The 26,431-nt window shown below is 36.0% G+C and overlaps 1 long non-coding RNA gene across 1 annotated transcript in view; it reads right to left on the bottom strand.

Annotated features, from left to right (window-relative positions):
• The window catches only part of LOC131430395 (uncharacterized), a 29,775-nt gene extending 20,047 nt beyond the window's left edge, over positions 1–9,728 (bottom strand). Inside the window, exon 1 of the long non-coding RNA XR_009229523.1 lies at positions 8,317–9,728. This is a non-coding gene — a long non-coding RNA (uncharacterized LOC131430395). The remainder of the gene's footprint in view (positions 1–8,316) is intronic.
• Between the last annotated feature and the right edge of the window lie 16,703 nt (positions 9,729–26,431).

The raw sequence follows: 26,431 nt of genomic DNA, 5'->3' as shown, positions 1-26,431 counted from the left end.
AGAAATATGAACGATTACGGAGACGGATTACGAAGATAGCAGAAAAAAGTGTCATATCGTAAGATATTTCTAGCAAATTTTCAAATATTTATTCCAGTTGCCAAAATATTGGGAGGGCATGGCCACTTCAATAAATCTTTTGGAGTGGCAAAAAGTGCTTTGCCCCCCCATAGTTGCCGCCCCTGGTGAGAGGAGAGAGAATGTGAAAATTATAGTACTCAAAGAAGAGCAAGGATGAGAAGAGAAATTATTCAAGCAAGCAGAGGGCTTCTCGTACCGTTCGTTTTTACCAGGCAAAACTTATCTAGATTTGAATAGATTGAGCAAAAAAAGCGTCTATTGAATAAAAGCGATTTTGGTATTTATTGAAAGGAATATTCTAGCGTTACTCACCAGAAAATCGTAAGCCCACGATCGATTTTTTGCATAATAAAACTGCCACAATTATTTCAATACAATGTCAGTTGGTAAAACAGTTCTTTTCATTTGAGAAACGGCACAGATAAAAATATTTTGTAAATTTACATCAATTTTCATGCACATATTTGGAGCAGCAATTGAACAGAAAGTTTTTTTTATTTTATTTACATTTTACATTTTTATTCAGACCTATTTGCGTACAAGCTTTACGTGGCCGATTAGCCGATTTTTTAAATAAATTTTTTTTTGTATTCGATCTCGTTGTCAGAGCTTCCATTTCCCTCCTGCGAGGATTGAGGGGCACTTTGTTCGTGGCTCATCTAGTCGTCCATTGACGCATCGGTGGCATTGTTGATTTCCGTCTTCTTTTCGTTTTCCTTGTTATTCGCAGTCTTGATCTCGTTGCTAGTTACTGTAGAAGGGCCTTGTTGTACATTGGTTGCAGTTGATAGTTGGTTAGATGGTGAAGGTGTTTTTGAAACAGGAGCACTGCATTCACTAGTTTCCGTTGTTGAGCGGTTGTCCTTGGTTTTGTTTGTTTTGTTTGTTTTCGCAGTTTCAGTGCAAGGTTTGCCGTAGTGTGCAAGTTGTTCACAAAACTGACATGTAACAAGTTGATTTTCATACGTAATCAGCGGTTTACACGGATGTATTCCATCTTGACAGAGGGATTTTATATTTAAAATTGTCATGATCAACACTATGCACCTCGTTGTTAAACGAAACGAATGCAATTGCATCTCTTTCACGTTTGAACATAATATACACACAGTTAGACGCCTTGTTGAATTGAATTTCACTTACATTATTAGCGTCTAGATTCATTCGTTCTTTAAGTAAGATTTCAATTTCATTTGCTGCTGGTCTAACTTTGCAGCGCTTGAAATCAATACAAATTGAATTTGGTCTTGTAGGCCAAGTTTCAGGCTTTGTTAAATCTTATTTGCCCATTTCATACAATCTATTGATCACTAAACTGTATTGTCTTTGTTTCTGTTGTCTCAACCGTAAACGATTTGCGACTGTGTCTGATTAGATGCGAGCACGAACTAAACAGAACAGAAAGTTACTTTACATTTCTTCATTTTTCAATATACTTTGAAAGCAAAACTAAACGTTTTTTGAAATGTACAATTTTGTTCATTGAAAAATCTACGCATTTCATTTTAATTTTTCATCGATCATGGTTTTAAATCAGATTTTCGGGGCAACTGATGTTTATTTCATAGATTAATATACATGTAGATTCGAGAGTCGCTCATAGAAAGATATCACATTGTAATGCATTGACCCTTTTGATAAAAAGACTCATTCGGCGAAATAAAATTCGGCGAAACGACTTTCGACGAAATGATCCACTCCCATTTAACACATGATTCATACCTGATTATCAGTGCTTACATATGTAATTTTACGAATATGTTTCAAAATGTGAACATGTTTGCCACAAATTTAATTCATCCCGTCAAATTTACGTTTTTTATGAGATGTGTCACTTATAAAAATCATATCGTTACATTGTTCAGAAAAATATGCAATTTAATTTAGAAATGCTATCCACACTCTTCCCAGTGTGCAGTGGGAAATCCCCCTATCCACAGAAACCCTGTATAATTGACTGCATGTGTGTTAGTGTGAAAGACTGATCGTATGTCCGTCATCATTGTTGTAGAGTATGCTTTTGCCGCAACATGATCTGATGACTCCTCGGTGGTCGGTGGTCCGCCGGTAGTTAGTAGTACCGACCGGCTTCGCATATATGCGAGCGTGTTGGCCTACATACATAGCCAGTCGCTTACTGATGGGTGCGTTGGCACTGTCTATGTTCGTATCCGCTGGGTGGTGGACCGACCGGTCGGTCGGAATGGAAAAGATATGCTGTAGGTTTTCTTTTTTTTTCTTATATATTTATAATTTCTCTTTTCTGTGCTGTTCTCGGGCCGCATTCTTTCACCATGCTCAGACGAAGGCGAACTGTGTGTGATCTTCGCCTGCGGTGGTTGAAAAAGGCTATAGCGGCCTAATCGTCATGTGTAGACTTCAGGCATTCGCTCATATAACCACGAAAGACACCGAAAGAAAGAAAGAGGGCCAAGAAAACGAGCCACTATTAATGGTGAGGTTCGTTGAACTTTGAAAGTTCATTCATAAAATTCAGACAAGCCAAATGAATTTCGCATGTGCTGAGTAGTTTAGGAGTGGTGGCCTCGAAGTTTGAAATAAGACTTTTGTGATAAATTCATGTGTCAGAAATGTGGAATCGTTTTGTCTGTTTTTATTTTCTGTTCAAAACTAAGAGATAGCTAGATTTTGCAGGCTATAACGTAGCGGAACACCGCGCTCACAAATTGGATGATTATCTTTATTATATTGTTAAACGTACCTGAAATTTGCTTTGTGGGGTTTTAGTTGGTACCATGTTTATGATATATTTTTGTATGTGTGCAAGTGTTATTGGTGGAGCCGCGAAGAAGTTTTAATTTATGATTCCTTTTCAGTTGAGTGCGTTAGCTGAAAAATCTTTGCACGTGTTTTCAATGTTTAATGCAGATTTAAATTTTGTTATTAGATTATAATGTTATAAGTAATGATCTGTAAAATGTTGAACATTACAACAAACGACTTGTTTTTTGAAATCCTAGCTCTGAAAGCTCCTGAATTCAATAACTTGACTAACTGACCTAGAAAGAGTTGCAAACTTGAAATGGGACAAACTTTGCTCTACATACAAGTATTCCATTTTCAATTTTTACTGTCACAATGTTCAATGCATAGAGCGCTGGTCTTACATGCCAGCTGGCGTATGTTCGATCACCGATCTGGAAGGATTCATAGTATCAGTAGGATCGTAATACTAGCCTTGCAATGATTCTGAACGCTGAGAATCGGCTTCGAAGTCTGTTGAAACAGAAAGGTCAAATTCCACTGATCTGTAATGTCAAAACTGCAATTTGTTATTTCATCATAATACCTAAACTCTGAGCCATATCTGTGGATATCCAGAATTATGAAAGGATGGATCTTCGAATTCAAAACTTTTCTAGTCGTTGTTCTCAATTATGGGCGCTTAGCATAACCAGTTATTTGTAGTCCGTTGGAAAATTATGGACAGTTGTGATGAAAACTTGCCTACAGAAATGATCCTGTGAAGCTGTCTTTATGTTCAGTTAATCTCACGACTTTTTCCGCTTTATATGTGAAATCGTAAGATCCCCCATATTTCAACACACACTCGACACACAACACAACAAAATAATGAATCGATGTCAGTTAATTTTGTTGACCTATGTAATGTATCACAAGTGATCTGCAGAAATATAGATTTCTATTACACTGTGCAAGGTTGATATGACTATTTCAAATATTTTTGAAAATCGTCTTCTTAAACTTTTTTTATATTGGGTTATTGTACCAATAGTCGACTTTCAATCAACGAATTGTGATAACATTGGATACAATATGATCGAATCTCAGAAGCGATACAGCAGAAAAAAAACAGTTCGAAAATTGTGCATATTGATTTTGACGGCAGCTGTTGGATTTCGTTTTCTACTTTTGAATAGGATTTATAGAAACCATTTTGAAACAATCATTGTCCATGCCAACCTCCTTAAAATCCTTGGAAATCAGCCTACAAAATAAAAGGGAGTTTTCTATTGAAACTCAGTTGGTCATTCACTAGGGCTACGGTCGGCGTGCAGTTAATTGCTTAAAAGCTTATAAAAATGTAACAAAGATTATAACACATTAAAGGCACCAAAATAGGAGAAGCTCTCACTCTTCACACACAAAAATGCGATCACTGACCCCTACTACTGAGCTCCAGCTCATTTTCAACATATAACTGTATTTAAATCTCACTGAACACAACTCGTACAAACTGGATATCCAAAAAAAAAATGATTGTTCCTTTTCCTGATCTTCTCATTCATCAACAAACGGAGTTCTCTCGTGTAACCTTTTTCTTCAGCATCGATTCGCCCACCCAGAAGAAAGCAAAATGAAATTTGCGTCAAGGAATTTATATAGAAAAAAAAACTTGCAGAAACCTGCCGGCATCTCTGTTTAAAAGCACACTCAACACTCCTTTGCAAAAAAATATATATTCACTCTGAAAAAAAAAGTTCTCACGAGAAAAAATATTTACAAACATCATGCATCTTCTCTCTTCCATCTCCTGGTTAGCGTCCATCGAAGTGCTCTCTGGGGATCACCGCGCTTCTTCATGCCGTCTTAAGTCTTAACCGTATAACCTTATCTTCATTTTCTCGTCATATTCCATTCTTTCACTTTGCTGGCTGCGACGAGTCTTGTTCATATGTTTTGAAGTTTTGATTCAGCCAAACACCGACCAACACCCCGGCCGGTTTCCAGCTCGACCGCCAAGGAAACGCATCCTAGGCAGCAGGAGTACATGGGGAGCTTCGACCATCTCCTTCCCTAGCAATGTTCCAACGATTGAGACGAGGCTGCGAGTCTAAACAACCCCCCGTGGACCCGGTCGAGAGTATCCCCCACCACCAACCAATCCTGCGAATATCTCCGAACAAGGCATGAAATGCCAATGGTGTTTTTAAATTTCTCGGAATCGTCCAATCATTCATCTGCGCGGATCGGGCCGGGGCGTGTGTGCTACAGAGAATGTGTACTCCTCGATTGTCGATCCAGCCAAGATCCGACCACCGAGATTTTTTGACATTTAAAGTACCGCAAAAAGCGCAGCCTCCGGGAGAAACAGACGAAATAATCAAGAACCGTAAGAAGATAAGCCGAAAGAAGATCAATGATGAAGGTAGGATACAGAAGGTACAAAGCAACTCGGCACACCAAACGGGATTCCTTTGAAGGTGAAGGACAGGGTAAAGGTAGATAAGAAATGTGATGTTTTTTTTGTTCGATTATTAAAAAGGTTTTTTAAAAAATAATAACCGAAAAGATCGACTGAAGAACAATGAAGGTAGACGGTGGTGAAGAGAGCCGCCGGAGTATTCATCATTGGAATTGAACGTGAGGATAAAAAGGCAGAGGGTTTCACATCGATTGCGATGGTTGTTTGTTGAGGAAATTTTGTTCGGCAATGACATTTGTCCAGTTTCGAAACTGATTTCTGACCTATTTGGGAAAAAATAATTGCTGATATTATGATTGAAAAATTCATTTAATTTACGTCTTCTGAGATCAACAATTACGAGTGTCAAAACAAATGAAAACTTAAATCAATTGCAAAACCGTTGTTCAATGTTAATATTGAAAGACGCAAAATCACGCGATTTTTAATTGTGTGTGATCAATGGTGTAATTAATTATAGTTAGTAATGAAGTATATGGATGGACTGTAATTTAGGATTTCCTTTGGTGCAAACACTGCTTCTTGCACACGTAAAAATTATCATGATTTAAAAAAAACATATAAGGCTTGAATCATTTAATATTTATACATACTGATTTGCACTAAATTTGCAAAAAAGTTTTTTTTCCGGCATGGTATTTGCTATTGCGGAAAAAAATTCGAGTTGTCGTGAAAAACTAATCTGATTCTCTAATGTACAAACAAAAGCACATGAAAAGGCGTTTGCTTCCGTACATTAAAGCTCACAATGAACATGTCAAGTTTTGGTCTGATATAGAAAGCTGTCACTATAGTGGGGAAGTGCTTTGAAAATGATATCGAGACAATGGATTGGATTTCTTCGTGGATTGAACATCAATCCACCCAACTACTCTTAATTTTGCCGCAATTGAGAAATATTTGAAGATGTCAAACAAAATTTGAAAAGAAATTATTAGATGGTTGAACAAAATGGCCCCAAAAGACCCGTTTTTTAGTTTTCGAACGTTAACGGTACTTGCGGAACCTGAAGCTGGGAACCGGTACTGCTAAAATCGCTAAATTTGGCCAGTACCAAGTATAACAGTTTTGAACCAAATTTAGAAGGATTTTAACTTTTTTTTGCATTATATGACAGGTTTCACTACCCTGTATTTCCGAAACCGTAAGCCAGATCTGAATAAAATTCTACATCAACTTATGCATACATAATACTCTTCATTTGAATCTGAGTTTCAATGTATTTGATCATCAACTAACCATACCTGCCTAATTGAAAATTTTACGGCTATTTGAAGGTATTTAGCTCGATTTTTCTGTGTCATGTATGAAAACACGACCCTGAATAATATTTTTTTTACTTATTAGCCGTGCACACTTTAGTTCATTTTGAACATTTCATGCTGTAACTCCGGAACCGGACGTCCGATACAGATTAAATTCGATAGAAATTTATGAGACTATAAGGCCATCAATTTGAATCTAAGTTGAAGGATTTCGGTTGAGTGGTGTTTGAGAAAATCGAGTGCACTTTTTCATTATTTTTTGCACATTTTGCCCGGTTACTTATGAACCAGAAGTTCAAACCGAGTAAAATCCAATAGGAACGGATGGGACCAAGTTTGTGGAAATCTGTCCAGCCATTTCCGAGAAAATCGAGTGCACATTTTTGTTACATACACACACACAAACATTTTTCGTACTCGATGAAATGAGTCGAACGGTATATAACGGTTCAAAAGTGATTGCATAGACGACATCTTTCTCATGACCTCATGACTTTTTAGCTTTTTTTTGTTACCAATTCTTTGAGCTTTATATTAGGTTTGACTTACGTAACATCACCGAACAGTATGTACAGTATTACACAGTTCAAAAGATTGAATATACTTTAACAAAAGTATCCATAATGGAAAAAAATTAAATAAAATTTCATGAAAAAAATCATGTACATTGGCATCTCGAAAGATTAAATAGTAGCGTTGTAATTTACTTAAATACATAAGTTAAAACTTATAAAAATGTGTCATGTCATGAACTTCACAGGTAATTTAACATTACCTGATATCAGAAGAGATACAAAATAGAATTTCACTTTTAAATGAATGTAACATCCTGTTATCTCACAAGAAAACATTTTATTCTTGGGTGCACGTAATGTGTGGTACTAATTTCTTCTAAGAGTGTATGCGGATCTTGCATTAGATAACCACCGACCCGATCAGCCTACATTTTACGGTATTTCGGTCACAGTTTGTAGTTTTCTTCGGTGAGCACGTTTGTGAGAATAAAAAAAATGCAAAAAAATCAAAATTGCATGCATTTCATTTTATCTACGTCTCTCGACTCAAACATAATTTTTATATATTTCATGTACTCGATAGCTTTACATTGTTGATATAATTTGATCTGAAGTTAAGATGCTGAAGTTAGGATTTTTCGTCCCGAGAAAAACTTTTTTATGAAACTCAATTTTAATTTATTGATTCCCTAAGTGCTGAAACTAAGTTTTTTTTATTCGAAATTGATTTCCTCCATTGATTGATTTCAAACTTGCATGCGTAATCGTATTTGCTACTGTTTCCTGATAATAATGAACAATTTATTAATTTATTCCCTTCCTGAGCCCCGAATTCGGGTTTTACAATAACCATAGATACTGTCAACCCCCATCGGCTTGGACGGCATGAGTTTATCGCACACACATACGGTCGACTATCTCTCGAATGTTTGCTGAAGTACTATTGTGACTTGTGAGCGGACGACTGATGGCCAAATAAAAATAGCACTCAATGTTATCAGTTCGAGGCACTCGGTTTCTCGAGTGGGGAAAAGTGAGACAAAGGAACGAAATAAATTCCTTCTTCAAAGTAAGGTTGTAAACTTTGGTCGCATTACACAATCGCCTAGAGCGCCACGAGCTATCGCCTGATTGGCGTCCCGTTCGTTCTACCATCCTTCTGAGACTAAATAAATACATATTCTCAATCACTCATCGTTAGCGCACTAAAACAAAGGTCCAGTGAAGGCATCTGTATAAAAATAATTAAAACGGTTTTTACGCTTACATAAGATTGTTTCTGGCGGAGCTGATGCACAGCTGATGATCGTTGGCAAAGGTGGTTCAGTGATGCCAGCGGATCCGACCAGCCGAGTAATGTGTGCAGTGTGCCATGTAGGAAACGGGAAACACGTGCTTATACTCTTTTTCGCTTCGACTCTCTTGGTGGTGATGAGTGTCCCAGATCGCAAAGAATTTCTGTAGTCACTGTTGTTTTTTTTTCTTCCTACTGATGATGATGATGTAGTTATTCATTCTGCCAAATCGCAACTTTTGTAAAAATGTGTCTGTCTCTAAGGCGTAATCTTTTTTAGCTCGCTCGAAGATACATATGTACATACATCACACTGTTCAACAAGTGTCCGTGTATTTCGTCTTCCAGTCCCGGGTATATTTTTCACTTCTATTCTAACCCGTAGCCAAATTTAACCAATCAACTTTGTGCGCATTCGAATGAAACGGTTTCGAACTCTGTTCACAGCACTTAAGACACTATTGGCTTTATCGGTACACTGAGCACAAAAGTCAAACTTTCAATTAACTTCAATTAAACGGAACCCGTAATTGGTTGACACATAGTCTATTATATCTACTTTCTTTGGTTCGCTATGGATACTTGATTTCGAATGAAAAACTATTTCGGATAGCAAAAACAGAACTGATACAATCAGCCGAAAATAGAAAGTGAATAAATTGGACGCAATTCAATCACCGTAATCCAATTTGTAATTCCGTAATACAACGGTGTTCAAAAAACGCACACTAAACACTGACACTGGTAACAGTAGGAACTGATGGGGGTCCAAAACTGAATGATGTGTAGATCATGATTGTTCCAGAGTGTAGCACTGGGAGGGAGAGAGTTCCGTCAGTGCACATCCGCTAGCTTTCGCATCTCGTACAGGAAAAACAGCGACCTCCGAGCGCTCGTGTTGATGATCTGGATGAATCGTATGGAGATGAAGAAAAATTCCAGAACGGTAGTGGCACTCACACTTGTCTATAGTCCTCTGACTAACACATCGCACATACACACAGATACACACATATCGAGTGACAGTCAGATCGTACCCAGAGTTCGATGATAGACTAGCAAAGTCGCGGTTCAGGTTTTCATTTGCCCGTCGCGCTTATTGAGCAGCGCGTGAGATGTGAGGCCCAACTAGTAGGCGAAGCAACTAACGATTGCAGGTTGAAGCACGGCGGGCGCTGGCGTCATTAGCGCAAAACACCACTGCTCTCTGTCTTTCGTTTGACTTCGTAACATTTTTCTCTTTTTCACTTCTTCTCCTTTCCTAAACTTTCGGAACTCGACACGGTTGCGAACCTTCTGACCAAGCCCTCACAACTTCCTGCCACCTACGGCACTTCCTGCTGCCACCATATATTCGTCCGAGTCCGGGATATTACACGCTCGGAGGTCGTTCGGCAACTGCCTTGGAGTCTATTTCATTTCTCATCTTTGTAAGCGGCTGGTCCGAGAAAAAGATAAAACAGAAAACCCACACACTAGTGAATACTAACCATCATCAGAAAAAGTAATCGGTAGACGGTGCGAGATACATGGAGGAGGAAGTGGAAAAATCATTCAGAAAATAATGGAATCCGGTCTGTCTACTAAGGCACAACGGGCTAGGCGATTTCTTTCACGTTTCGTTCATGTTTTAATCCGTACTTAGTGAATGTTTTAACTATTCCAATCACTGTACACTATGAACAGTGGGTTTCGTTTCGTAAAGCTCAACATGGAGTATCGTCGAAAGCTGGGCCAACAAATAAGTATGAAAGCAATGTAGTTTAGTTACTTTATATATAGATAAAGAATTTAAAATAGAAATCAGTCTTACGTGCCACCATAGAACGGATATAGAATCGCAAAAGGCGAAATACTCAGCTTAAATAGGGCAAAGATTGATTGTTTGATTTCTGCATAAGTATCTGCGAAAGTTCTGCTTCTTCTATTTGAGAGATTCCATAGGATAAAAAATTTTTTCTTCTATTTTTTTATTAGGCTCAAATTTTGCATAAACCTAAACCTGTTTCAATCCACCTAGGAGTGTAATAATGCTTTTTCTTATAAACGTCATTGTGAAGACATAACCGACATTATTAAAATGAATTTATTTGGCTAACTACTCAAAAGTCTACAAATTTGAATAGGTTTGATATACATTTTTGAAATTTTGAACAATTTTGCGTTGTTGTTTGGAAGTTTTGAAGTAGGATCCAAATAAATTTAAACAGTGTTGGTTTGGAACCAGTTATGCCGAGTTCTTGTTTTTGATGTGTCTTTACAAATAAAATTGCCTAAAATTTTTAAATCTCGAATATCTGTTGTTGCAGAACCGGAAAAGTAACTCAGAAAAAAATTCAATTACTGTTTATGGACACATACGGCTTCTAATGTCATTTCAAGCTTGTGAAAATATCATCAATCTGCAATTACAGAAGCGGAAGTCGATCAATTTTAACGAAATTAAGTGTGGTTATGAGACCGTTTATTGTGAACTGAGTTTGAGAAAATAAATCTTTTCCGAGAAATTGATATTAATTCCATTTTGAAGTTGTTCTAACACTACATCTGGTTCTTCTGGAACAACTAACTTTCCAATCGAAGCTCGGAGGGCCGAGTACCATAAATCATTCGAATCAGTTCATCGAAATCGCACAATGTCTGTGTGTTTGGTCGTACTATTGTCCCATAGCATTATTCAAAATATCGCATGGATCTGACTTCCTGTTCCGGAATTACAGGGCGATATGCGCAAAAAATGGCTGAACCCATTTTTACGAACTTATATACAGGGTGAACAGTTAATAAACGTTAAATTCAATATTTTGCTTCAATAGAAAAAGATGTAAGTAGGATCTAATTTCTCAAGGTCACACAAACTCACATCGGATATATCGGTTCCCGGATTCCGACACCAGAATCACTGGAAATAGTGGTCATAATCTGTAAAAATGGAACTCACTTAATTTTCAATTCAAAGTTCCTATGAACCAATGTGAAATTCCTGAATTTAATTCTACTCCCTATTTCAAAATTACCGGAGAGTTTAAAATTTCAAGCCATCGTATGAGACGGCGATGCAGTAAACGAATAAACGAAATTATTATAAATTGGATACAAAACTATTCTAATTCTAAGTCATGTTAGTAGTTAGCCATAAGAACTGATTTTGTTGAAAACCCCTCCCTGTTTCCAGTATCGGAAGTACCGAAGTATGAACCACGAATTGTAACAATTGCATTACAATTCGTGGTTCATACGTCGTCTCCACGTTCCGTCTTCCATCTGCACTCCGCCATAGATGGTCTTTCGAAAACACTGAGGGTGCGTTGGTCCCCTGCCAACATAATCCTGGTCTCGTGGCTATAAAGAACCACCGGTCTAAAGAGCGTTTTGTATTTCGTGTGATGACGTTCTTCACTCGATCGGAGGGTTTTACACCTCTGTATTGCTCTGCAGGTAACATTGTGGTATTTATAAGACATGGCTTATGCTATATTCACAAACTGTGATTGGAATGAAGCGTCTTATGGTTTCATAAACTGCTACTGGATTTCATCCCCATCCGATTTTCGAATCCGAAATTACAAGAGGAATTCTGAATTACGTACGTTTATTATGTTTGCGATTGAAAAAGGCTAAATCTTTGTATGGAATGTTTGGTCAGAACACAAGGATTACGGGTGAATCGCTTTTAGCCTACGACAATTAGATGCGTACTAGTAAATATTTACAAATCATAAGCTCTGTTACTGGACAAGATAATATCTACACCCAAGGGCAACGATGTTTGTTTTACACCGACCCGAAACAAACTCAGTAAGAAGTACTACACACATCGAAAAAAAAACCCTGTAATTGTACAACTATAAGATGCACATGAATAAAGCGTCGCAGTTCACGCAAATTTACATGCAAGAAGATGTAATATTGCGTGAGTATTGATAACGACCACCGCAACTTGCCCTGAGAATAATTGGATCACAAAGGACGTCCGTTAATCGCCAACCACAGAAGCACACATGTGGTTGGCTGGTAAATGGTGTATATTAATTCATACAGTCGCACTACCTAACCGAATGCAAATTACAGTCGGAAACAGTAAAAAAAATGCTAATCCAATATTAAGTCATTACAAATGAATTTTTCCGTCATTTGACTAATTAGGTCTTTATGAATTGCATCGTATGAAGAATTGTGCCACATGTCAAATTCAATTTTTTTGGTGTGTAGCAAAAGAACCTAGCAACGATAAAATACTCTTTCGATCCCCGTCCCTGCCACCATCTTCATTGGAACTAACAAGATCTTTTTTTTTGTCACTAACTTTTTCGTTCCCCCTACCCTCTCTCTTCACCATCTCGATGCAACTAATTAGATCTCTGTCGTTTTCAGACATTTTGTTCCCACATCTTCTTTTTACCCCGTTTCCACAATATTTACTTTCTTTTTCATTCTCTTCCGTAACATCACCGTCACCGCCCAAGGAAGACCGCTCCAGTCGAAAACCAGTATGCGGGCCACCCGCCGGGCCTTCGTAGCCTGGGGGTGTTTCCCGCGGTCTTAATTAAGATTAGAAAATACCCTTGGCATCTAAGAGCTTAAGCAGTGTGCCTAAAATTATATTACGTTATTGAATAAAAAAAAGTTTTTCTAAAAAAATCGATAAAATACTAATCAAGGAAACCATCATCTGCAACCATTGTAAAACAAGGCACGTCTGCACGAACGCCGAACTCAACGTCTGAAACAATAAATTTCAGAATAAAACAACTCAAACACTTGCAGTCTTTTTTCGGAAGCACTTTTGATCGAATTTTCACTTGTTTGTGTTACATTACTTTTTTGATAGCTGTTGTGTTATTGAGAAGCGCACTTTTTCTGCGCTGTGCAACATACCTTTAAGATAATTCGTTGTTACGAATAACAATTTGCTAGAGAAAAATTGGGCATGCAACTATACGAGTTTCGTTTAAATATATATTAGGTTTAAATAACTACTTAAAATAATAATCAAACACAACGTTAAGGTGAAATGTAGCGGAATGCGCGAATCGCGTTTTTGATCAATTATTCAAAAACTAGACCGATTTTCGAAAAACCGAAAACACTTAAGTTTTCGAAATCAAATTCATCATAACATAAGTATTCTTAGAATTTTAAATTTTTGCTTTGCCGTAATTGGTTTTTGAAATGTATAAGCGGCTACTGTTCCGTTCCACGGGGATGGCGTTAGAACTGAAAAGTAGTGTTTGTAGCAGAATTTCACAAAGAATCTGAAAATGCAACTCAAAATTATAAAATTTTAGCCGAAAAAACCAAAATTTGAAAAAGTTTACATAAACTTTTCCGCATTTTTTTATTGCTTGCGCGCTGCTGTTTAGTATTGAGATGGTGTGAGAAATGCACGGTGGGCATGGTGGCATTATATCGTAAGCAAAAATTACATATCAAATAATGACGCGAATTTATGCAGCATTGGGTTTTGTGTTAAAATGAAAACGAGTTGAATGCAATAAAATGGATATTGTAAGAAATCGTTTATTTTCTAAGTAACTGTCATTTATTATGCTAAAAATGTTCAACTCTGTTGAGCTCTATGCATTGATGTTGCGGAAGCAATAATGCTTGGCTGTGTAATATCAAATAATAATTAGATTGTAGCAATTTTAATAGCAAAACTAAAACTTCAACGTTGACAGGTTACTGGATGAAATGAATACAAGCCAAGTAGAATATATGAAAATATAACTTTTATATAACCAGTGATACAAACAACGTGGCCTGGTGAACTACTGGCAAAGATATCTAAAATACTTTAATCTTTTCTTGTCTTCAATCGTTCTTTTGAAAAAAAATCCATGCTTACTACTACACTCAGGCATATACGTGGTTTGCAAGTTAGTCAATACATATACATATAACCTCATGTTAGTCATTCATAATTACTCATGATTCATAGCTCTAGTGTAAGAGTAATCACTAACAATAACGATTGAATTAGCATATATTCAAAGTGTGAAGGATTCAAAAATCTATTACGTCCAGTCTTTTTTACAAGCCAACATAACGAGAGGTAAGCGCTCAATCACTGACAAAGTTCTGGTTTCTATGTGTCGGTTTTTCTTGTTATGCTTTGTGCGACGGTTCGTTCAACTGAAGCCGATAAAATTTTGCGCGCATTTTATGACGCTACATTTCACCTTAAGTTCATATTTATATGACCATTTCGATTGTGAAACATTGTGTGATGGTGCCTTTTTCATGTTTCTCATACTCTTATTAAAATTACTCTAGTATTTTTCAATAAACTTTCCATTGAATCTTGAATAAAACCAAAAAAATTTGTGCGGTCTTTAACTATCATAAAATTGAAACAGTTTTGAATAGCTGATTTAGAAGAATAAATAAAAAATAACGATTTAAAATTTTGAATACACTTCACCCTGTAGTTACGGAACCTTAAGTAGAATCCGGATAAAATTTAACAGGCTGTGTGCCAAAAAACAGCAGTTTTAAAGTTTCACAATTGGTGTTTCCGGTTTGGCCAGCAACTGATATAACTTGCAAATATGAACGGTTTCGAGACAAATTTAGAAGAAATTTTCTCCTTTTTGCTTCGTCGCTCTGAATTACGGAGGTTTTTGACTACTATTTATGGTACTTCCGGAACCAGGAATTATCAACCGATATCTCTTAAATCAATTTTAATGACCAATAACTAACAAGAGGTACACAACATAAGTTTTATATGCCTACTTCAGAGGTTTTTTTTCGTTTTCACCTTGTTATGTATAATAACAAGCTCGGGAAATGTACATTATTCCTTTCATCAACATGAAATTTCGGCCTGGCATTACCGACAATAAATAGTTAGCATTATTATACGAGTTTGTGAAACATATCATTTGAATTTCTAAAAATCGGGCGGAACCGATACATAACATAGAGTGCTTATTTTTTTGTTTTTTTTTTCATATATATCACCAAGAAACTCTAAAACCAGATGTCGGATCCGAATAAAATTTAAAAGCACTCTGTGAGAATGTATTGTCTTTAATATGAATCTGAAATTGTGAAAATCGGTTCATCAATCTCCGAGAAAATAAAGTACATATTTTGTTGCCATTTGCTCATGGTTTTGCCCCAGATATTACGGAGAATAATTTCTGATTTTATTTCCCAGAAAGCCTCTAATGAACTTAAACTATCCGTGAAAATTAAGTGAAAGTTTATGGGCATGCTTTCAATAATCAATGAGGATATACCGAATAGTTGCTAGTTCTGTGACGTGAACTGAAGCCGGATCACGGAGTTTGTTATTGCAGATACCAAAACTTGTGAACGCGTTTAGATATAATCCATCAGTGTAAGACATTTTACATAGTCGACTGTTCTGCTCGGCTGTTTTTATTATTATATAAAATATCAAAGAGTTTTCTGAGGATGTATTTGATCCGGGATTCTACGAATTTTTCCGAATCATACATAAATGTGTCAAAAAAGACAGTGGAATCAGAAGTATACGAGATATTATTAATATTCTCAGCCATGTAATCAAAATACAAGAACATTAAATGGAATTGAGGATTAGGCTCGATAACCCTATCAGAGTTTTCGATCACCACTGGATTCGAAACGCTGATCCGGTGCGATGCGATGCGATTTAAGAGATCCCTGAATCTGGGTTTTACGCGGAAGATCGCCAGCAAATCAACACTCATCGAATGATTCGACCACATGCAACTCAAGCTGTACGGAGACCACGATGAAGAATTCTTTTCAGCTTAATGAAATGAGTGTTTGACGTGGTTCGGTAGCAGGAGTATCTATAGTCTATCTGGGACTATATCGTTGTTTGATACAACTTTATTACGATTCCTGGATGAGCACCCCACCATGGTCCGGTAAAAGTGCGAAGAAAGTTGATGCTCTGTTGGCATTTTTGTTTCCAATACAAAAGTGCCGAGATAGAGATGACCCCGAAAAACAAAGTCCTTACTATCCTGTTACTGGTTCAAATACTGAAACGCAGATGGCACGCAAGTGAAAAAGAGACCATTTGCTGCAAAACCATATGATTCATGAGAACATCACGTTATCGCATTAGAAAATGAATAACATAAAAGTTATGTCAAAAACTGAAACGAAAACTGTGTTCACATTCAAACTGAGTAATGAAATGTGCCGAAACTAATAAAAAATAGCATTCACATATCTTTTCTTTCTGTTTAGTTTGCGCGAACTCAATTGCCATTGAGGTCGTTTCTATACGTTCTGTTAAATGTGCTATGGTATTCAAATCTGTTCGACATACTGTCGCGCATTCCATTGCAGAATCCAGTGAATACAGCTCGAAGATCAATTGCTCGAGTACCGAACAACACGGTTTCAGTACCAAGGCAAATACTGACGCAGTGAAATGATCAATGATCTTCATAATCATCATCGACTTGAATATTGGCTGGTTATGTTCCTACGAATTATGTGTGCATGTGTGTTTATTCCATCAGCAACAGTTTTCACAAGTGTGAAATTTTCTTATATGGTGACTTCTAATAAGCTATTTCTATATATACATGTACACAAACATTGCAATGGCAATTTCGAATGGGTCGAATGTCTGTTTCTTCTGTATGAATCCCCTTTCCTTACATATCAGTTGATTGCGACGAAGATGCTGGCGGTGACGTCGATGATGATGATGATGATGATGATGATGATTATGATGACGATGACAGCGGCGACGGCGATAGTGTCTCGTACGTAAGGCCAGTTGGGTTGAGTGTGGAATGTTGTGTTAATTTTGAGGTCATCCAACATTTCTTGCCTTCCGTTGCTATCACAAAGTAGCCGTATTTATGTGTAGCATTTTCAATGCGAGCAATGCTTCGGTGTGGGTTTAACTCGAACTTTTTCAGTAATAAACTCTATCTATACGAGTACGTAATCAGCTGTAACCGTAAATGGCACAGTGCTGCTGTTTTATACCTGTATTAATATAGAAAATTTGAAAAGAAAATATTTGGCCCGTGGCATTGAAGCAATTCACACTTTGCATCATAACTTTCAAACTTTTATAAGGATACTTATTGAATGGGTATTCGCAGCGCATTGTTTTATTAAAATCATGTTGTTTTAGTCTTTTTTCAAAAGTCTGAAATTACCTTTTAACATTAAATTTTTTATTTGACCGATACTTGACGCGAAAGTTTTAAAAGCGCGAATCTCGCATCATTTACAATTGCGGATCTTACTTCCGTTTGTTGCTCTTCATAATACCAGTTATGGAGAAATTTTTTATCACAATGGTGATAATTCAACTAACTAAACTTCGACGTTGGTTTGTTTTTTTTTTGTGTTGAATGCACGAAAGGGAAACCGAGTTAGTTTCAAAAGTTGACCGGATTTTTCAATTTGAAGGAAGTTAGTTTTATAATGGTCGCCAACATTATTAGGGAAATGCGTTTGCGTTTGATCTATTCCCATTTGGAATTCCTTGTGTCTGTATGCTCTTGTGCTCGATACAACTAAAACTTCAGTTAGTCAACGTGGACGGCCGCAGCAAATCATTAGCAGTTTATTTAACCGCAGGCATCATTGACCGATGCTTACTGCGAACTGCGGAATGTTGACCATTATTATGTTTTGTTTCGTGCTTATTCAACAGCTTTCAGACTATAGACTTTTTCGCAAGTGATTCGGCGATAGCATTCCAATTGGAAGACACAAGGATAATGTTAGAGGGTCTTATAGTGAGACGGGGTAAATTCTTCATCCTGACCGATTTATTTCATTACTCAAAATGAATAATTCTTGTTGTTATTTATTGAGTAAACAGTTCTTAATCGGATCCATCATATTCCGAGGTAGACGAAAGTGCAACGAGTGCTCTCATTTTTCTGGCTCACTTCCGGAAATTTTAAACACTCATTCTCCTGTAATCTTGGAACCGGGATATGGGACTAAAATATCTTCCATTCAATCTACGTTTGCTAAACGGATCGCACATTTTTTAGCGAAATAATTGTGTTCTGTTTTGGAGTATGTCACCACTCTTTCCGGTGCTTTCGAAATCGGGAACTAGGAACCAGTATAACCGTAACTGATTTATTTGGCCGTCGAATAGTAATGACTTCCGATTGGAATAGTTTTGAGCGCAGATTTGAAATTTTGGAAATTCCCGGAAGAATAAGTTCGGCAAAATTGTTAAACAATGCTTGGTACGGCTGAATCAGTATACCGTAATCAGTATGTAACGACCGGTGCCACCACCAGCCAAATATATAATAAAGAATACCTCCAGAAGCGTTTGCGTCGAAATTTGTTCTGAACTGCTGGGACTGTAAAACTCGAAGCGAATGAGGACTACAATTTATAACTACACAGAAAAAATAATGACATTTACACGATATGTAAATCAATGATACTTTGTTATAGACATCAGTTGAATTAAAAATTTGATCGAAAACCATCATCGATGTAAAAGTAAATTGGAGTGCCTTGATTTTTCAATGAATAAATAATACAGCATACATGAGTTAACGCTTAGTTTTACTTTTAAACTTTATATTCAATTTTCATGCTCCAATTTTACAGGCTCCGAGTGTAATTTGCACTCGGTTACCATACCGTAGAGGGATTGCCATTATCTCGTAAATTCCAAAATTGTATGAAAAATAACAATGAATGGAAAAATATTTGAACAAATGAAAAATAACCTAATCACAAAACAACTTGGCTTTTACCTTTTATGTATATATATATATATATATATATATATATATATATATATATATATATATATATATATATATATATATATATATATATATATATATATATATATATATATATATATATATATATATATATATATATATATATATATATATATATATATATATATATATATATATATATATATATATATATATATATATATATATATATATATATATATATATATATATATATATATATAAAATAGGTATAGAATTCGCTCAAACTTTAGAAAAATTTTCCGAGGCCCGGAGGGCCGAATGTCATATACCATTCGAACCAGTTCATCGAGATCAGCAAATGCGTGTGTGACAAAGAATTTCATTAATTTTTTTCAAAGATGACTCAACCGTTTCCCACAAACTCAGATTCATATGAAAAATCGTATGCTCCCAAACAAGGTTCCTGAATTATGTTTGGTTCCGACCTCTGATTCCGGAACTACAGGATGATATGTGAAACGAAATTAAAATTGTGTAACTCATTTTTCTCGTAGATGGCTGAGCCGATCTAAGATTCAAATGAAAAGTTTTAAAATTCTTTAAAACATCTTGCTTTTCAGTCAGATCCAACTTCGGGTATACAGGATGATTAGTATTAAAATGTCTATTTCACATAAATTAATCAAGTTTATCGGGTTAGCAGATTTGGATAGTTGATAACCAAATGACCTTATTTCAGTTTTAGTGTTATTCAGTTTTTCGATTCGGAAGGCACTCAAAAATTTAATTCGCACTACGATTTCTCAAAGATATCTACACTGATTTTCAAACATTTTGAAACAAATGTAAACTATACAGCTACTCAGGTGAATTTATTTGACTTCGGCTACACCGATTGTCGAATTCCGGTTCCAGTATCGAATCTTTTCTCAAAGCTCAATCGTTTTCTCAAAAAAAGCCAAATCGAATTTCAGAAACAAAATTCAAATTAAAATAAACTTATAGTCCCATACACAATTAATTAATTTTATCCAATTCTGACTTCCGATTCTGGAATTACAGGATGATGAAATTTTAAAATTCAAACCGATATGGAAGATGACAATCCCGAAAAGCTTCAAAGTTAGACTCGAAACTATTACAATTTTTCCGTCATAGTAATTTATGGCCATACGAATCGTTTTAGGTTATGCTGGTTCCTGAGTACCGGCTCTGGGAGTACCTTAAATTACCGTAAACTCTAAAGTGGAACTTACTTCGACATCTTATAGAATGTTCAATCGAATATCACACGTTTAGATTCAAATTCGATCCGATTTGCTATTTAGACATTACAGAGTAATGAGTCATTAAAATCTCAAATTGCCACTTGAAACGACGGTCATTAAAATAATGTCATGAAAACTGAAACACCGGAGAATATTCATGCAAAAAACACGTGCGGAATGATAAAAAACCTGTTTTAATTCACCTAGTGGTGTAATGATGCCTTTCTCATGTATAATATTGTGGTATTCTATTCAAAAATTTTGTCTTCGATTTTTGAAAGAAACCAAGAGATTGTTTGTGCATTAACTAGTATAACATACAGAATAAAACAGTGCTTTGCGTAGGTCATCCTTAAGAAAACGAAGTGGGTTCACTATTATATGCACTTCCGGCACTGGAACCCGAGAACCGGTATAATCAAAGTCGGTTCGTACGGCCACCAACTAACATGACATACAAACTCTACTAGTACGCACTCTAAATTACGATTTAAATGTTTGTCGCATCCGAAAATATGCAATAATTTTTGGTAGGACCATAAGACCTTTCAATTGACCCTAAGATTGGGAATAACGGTTTAGAGTCCAGTTTATAACATTTTTTACGGTTTTTTTTTCCGCCAGTTAAAGTGACGGTGTACAATATTGAACACACTTTACCCTATAACTCCGAAACCGTAAGTCGTTTTTACCGTTTTTACAAAACGACCACATTTTCAGTTTTTTCGCTTGCCTTGGACATACTGCCCCCGAATCAGTGGTATGGTAAGAGACATTTTGCCTCACAACAACGATACATTATGCCTCTTGAATTGTCCGTAAAGAAATGGCAGATAAAATGCTTATTTAGTCGAAGCAAAACCTTACATCGAAAAGCTGCCTAGTGATATTTTTAGATTTTTCATATTTTCCAGTAAACGACAACTACCAAACTTGCATAGCAGAAAGATCCTACGAAAAGATAGTGTAAGTGATATAACTTTTGTTTAGAAAAGTCTCGAATGCTTAAAAAAGGAAGGGTGGCGTTTTGGCCATCAGGGGCGCTGTACAATACTGTACCCTATCAAACCGCGTATAACGTTCGACTACGTCGTTGATGGTGTCGTCCTGCAAAGAACTCATTAGTTTAGCGATCTGGGCGTGATGCTTGATCAAATGATCACGTTAAATTTACAATCAGGATTTATTACGAAAATATCGAAAAAATTCTTGGATTCTTATTGTTTGAAAGCTCTCCACTGCAAACTCGTTCAATTCATAGTGAAGGATAAGAAGAATCAATCTTTTGGCATCCAAATCAATTGACAGCTTGAGGATAGAAAATGTACGGCGTAAGTTTGTCAAATATGCATTGCGGAACCTACCATGGCGCGACCCGATAAATCTACCACCCAGGGCCGGTGAAACATGTAAAACTCAGGTGGGTAATTTTTCATACCAGGGGAAACGACCCACTATTATAAATTACACTAAAACCGCAATTTACGCTAACTTAATTTACGCGAATTTAATTTACGCGATTTTTTTCACGCGTGTTATTTTGAACAACGCGATTGTTTATTTAATTTACGCGATGATCACGAAAAAAAAGGTTTTTGTATAATGAAGAAAATTTCAAATTATTGTGAAATGTACAATAATGAATTGTTTAATTTCAAATAATCTAAATAAGAGCGCTGTGAAACAGTGTAGTCCCTAAGGACAATACTCCAAGTAGTTCTTGGATCTTGGACATCAGGCGCTAAAGCATCGGACGTAGTAGGATTGTTCATTTTACTTATACTGATATCAATTGAAATTTGAAAAACCGTTTTTTACACGAAAGATTTGAAATAACGTGATGCTTCATTTAATTCACGCGAAATTTAATTTACACACCCCCGGCTCTGCGCGTAAATTAAGGTTCCAGTGTATTCCTTTATTCTAACGGAAATTATATTTATCCCGTAAAAGTGCAAGATCGTTTTTTTATATTTTGTTTCTATAAAACATTGCATGTAACGTTGGACTACCCAGCTAGTTTCAAAATTAATGCCAACATTTGTTTTCAATACAAAGGTAGCAGTGTTTTGTGATCGGTTTTAACTTATTCGTGTCTGCGAAATTTCGAAATTATTTCTTTGAGAATTTTGGTTCCAGATCATCCAGCATTTTCTTGAATACAAAGAAACAACCTATCTTCGGTCAAAATGTGGCGCGAGTCGAACGGCGTATAAATCAAATCCATGAACAGTCCAGCCGCTGATGTACATAACGCATTGATCAATAAGCCCCGGGACTGACCCAGAGATGACGTTTGTGATGTCGAACTAATCTCATTTTTCGAAAGTACCAACTTTCAGAGAACATGTGTCAAAATTTCACATCAATAACATCACAAACACTGAATGTAAGTGACGTAACATACAAGCGATGTTACAAATTCATTTATGAAAAATGGGAATAACGAAATCCGTGTATAGCTTTTTAAAGGGAAAAATCAGCGCAAGCTAAGCACTAGCTTGACAAGTATTTCCCTCACTCGGATACATTAAAAATAAAGGTTTGTGGAGTTCTGATTTCGAGCGTGGCCAAATGAAACAGTCAAACGGAAAAAATAAGCAAATTTTAATAATCGTAATGTACGAACGCAAAATCAAAATGTGTTAGATTAGATGTTCTGAGCTTGTTAGCACATGAACTGGAAGTTCTTCTACGGTCTTATACGAAAATCTAGGCATCTTTTCCAAATGGGTGTCGCATTCACAATGCGTTTGTATGAAACAGTGGACGAAACATGGATCTACTATTTTTATCCGGAGTCATACCAGCATGCATACTAGGAAAGCCACCCGAAAACGTAACAGGTAGCTGAACAATCATGGCGTCTGGTTTTTAGATGCTTGAGGTATAATTAAAATCGACTACCTGGAGCTAGAAAGTACTTCAAAAGTGATTAGTAAATTGATTTATTGATGCGTTTGATGTGTGAAATAGTAAAATACGGCCTCATAAAATGAACAAAAATAACACCGTTAACCAGGACAATGCATCGTGACATAAGTCAATGAAAATATTAAACGAATTGGGCTGCAATCTGTTTCCTCACACACCTTATCCACAATAACCTAGCCCCCGGTGACTGCTTGTCCTTTGCTGATCAGAAAAAGACACGAAAGGGAAAAATATTTGAGTCGAACGAGACAGTCATCACTACAACTGAAGTCTATGTTCATGTCATTGACAAATAATTCAATAAGGATGGAGTCTATTCGATACAGAATCTTGTTTTGTATGAGTAATTTTATTAAATGCGAACGCACTCATTGGAACTCAGAAATCTTATGAAAACCGTGTACAGACGAAATTGTTTTATTTGCTAAAGGAAACCATGACAATGATTTTTGTTCCTAACTGAAGTTTCAATCACCAATTATTTGAAATATGCGTAGAAATATTTTCAAGAAGTTTGTGTAATTATATTGAAAATCAGTTCAAAATGATTAAGATATTAATGTTCAAAACCTGTTTGAACGGTATTATTTTCTGTATTTTGAATTTGCACAATGGCGAAGAAAACATAAACGTAGTCCTACGTCAGAAGATTTTGAGTGACTTTATTTATGTGAAAATATAGAAGCTGAGACGAGACAAGTATCTTAAGTAATTTTTCGGCAGTTTATATTTGGTCTGGCAATGTGATTACACTATTCACAGTTAAATGACTGCAACAGTCAAGTTTGACTGCCGACAGTCAATACTTTGACAGTTGTTATGTTTGACTGTGACAGATTTTTTGAGCATGTCTGTATTGTGATTACATTGATCAGACAAATCAAACTTAAATATAGTGAGTGGGCTGTTTATTGCAGTTTTTCTGCACAAAGTGATCACATTGGAAGAACGTTTGTGGGGCAGAGAACTTTTCACGGAATATTGCATTATGTTAAAATATCGATCTGGTTTCACAAACGGAAGTTCGTTGTGTTGTGTTTGGAAGCAATTAAAGAAGGAATATAAATGTGATCCGGTTTGTTTTACCTTTTTTATAAATATCAAAAATAGGTATAGAAATCGCTCAAACTCTAAAAAAATTTCCGAGGCCCGGAGACGCATGGTGGATTGGTTATTATTTCAGACAATTTCAAATACTGATCTTTTCCACAGTTTTTAAAAATATGAAATCGAAGCTCTTCGATGTATCTAAAAATCATTTACTAACCAAATATGAAGTGAGCGTGTTTTTGTTAAAATGAACCGTTTATTTTGAATGAGAAAAAAATAGTCGAAATAGTGGCCATCTTTCTGGCAATTAGTGGATACCTCGAGAATCAGACATCCCATTTTCGACCTCGTCGTAGGAATTGAAATGGTGCACAGTCAATGCGTGGCTTTCGATAAAAACAAATGGTAGTCATTTAATTTAAATTCATATTTGTTTTTTTTTCCTTTTTCCATCTCTGTACGATTAACATTTCAAGTGATTCTATAATAAAATATTTCATCTTTGTTACAGTACTTTGATTGTTCTGTTTCTTATTTCCTATCTGTATTTTGGTGTTCACTGATTTAGTGTCATTTGATACAAATAGTATTCGAAATAAATGAATACGACGGTGAGGGAGAAGCTTCCAGTCAAGTGCTTCAATTGTATCCTTCCTGAACTTTGAAACTGATTTTGATTTGACTCTGCAGTATTTTTCTTCAAATGCAAGCATGATTCTAATGCTTTCCCCAAATCATCTCTTTCGACAATTTTTAAATGATGAAAATATACGATGTTGTTTGTTCTATGACCATGATGTATATTTGATATGTTTAGCAGATGTCATAACAACATGAAAATTGAGATTATTTCACATCATATGTTGATTATCTACACGTTTGTGTCTTAACGCTCACATCATACGGGTCTATCTTCTATTACTAAAAAATCCAGAGTGGCACCGAGATCGAAAGCGTGAAAAAATATGTTTCGCAATTGTTAAGTATTTTTCACGCAACAAATGCATTTTCAATAAATTGTAAATGGAGTCGTAGATTCAAAAATCAAATGCAATGAAAATCCATAGAATCATCCTACCTCCGTAAATATGACAATTAAAGCGTTGAAATTTTGGGGAGGTTGTCTCCAGTCCAAGCTATTTCAAATATGGTATAACGGTATGAATTCGCTTTGGGGCAGAGTTCAGATTTTGACAGATCCGCTTTGTAATCAATTCAATTATCGAACTAATGAACGAACGATAAGCTATTGGAAATTCGGTAAATATTTACAAAATCTAGAACAAAATTTCAAATAAGTACATTTTCTGTTACCGCTCAGCATTTTTATATTTGGAGTAGTTAATACTTTGCTCATTAATTCATTATTTAATTTTTCATAATTATTTCATCTAAGTACAAAGCAAAACGTTCCAGTACTATGCTTCTGGAGATCCATTGCACGTTATCGTGAAGGAGGAGCTCGGAAAATTCAGTAGTAATTTCTATTAGGAATTCTACGAAAAATGCGCTTCATTATTTCGACCGGAAATGACGACATTGACAACGCGGTTCGGTGAGAAGTTAGTACACGTGGTTAAGAGATGGAATTGGGGTCCAATACTCGTTAATCGATTTCGATCGATTTTAAGTACTTTTTTGTAAAATAAACAATATTTGTGTATAGAACTTAAGAGCCACAGCATCATAGATAAAGAGCCTTGGGCTATTCCCGGCTTCCTGTTTCTGAAATATACTCAAAAATGGAACTCACTCACATTTCGTAGAGGTCGCTTGACCGATATTCACAAATTTAGGTTAAAATAAAAGGCCAAAACTCCTGAGCTTCTGAACTTTGCGCTGATGCATGTGTTTAAAATTTCATTTTTGCCATTTCTAAAATTATAAGTATTTAAAATTTAAACCGTCGTTTAAAATACGATGGCCGAATCATATAAAATCTTATAAAATTGACTAAAATCAATACAGTCTGTAAGTCATGTTAACAGATGGTCATTCGAACCGACTTCATTTACACCGGTTGCAGAAGCACCTGCAATAGCAAAACTGTTTCATTTTGTTGGTTGTTGGTTGTGCTCATTGATTTTTTTTGTTTTCTTTCAAGAAACAATAAACATTGTTTTGAAGAATACC

This window comes from Malaya genurostris, chromosome 2 (assembly GCF_030247185.1).
Source record: "Malaya genurostris strain Urasoe2022 chromosome 2, Malgen_1.1, whole genome shotgun sequence".
NCBI lineage: Eukaryota > Metazoa > Arthropoda > Insecta > Diptera > Culicidae > Malaya > Malaya genurostris.
This window is presented reverse-complemented; position numbering and strand designations above follow the sequence as displayed.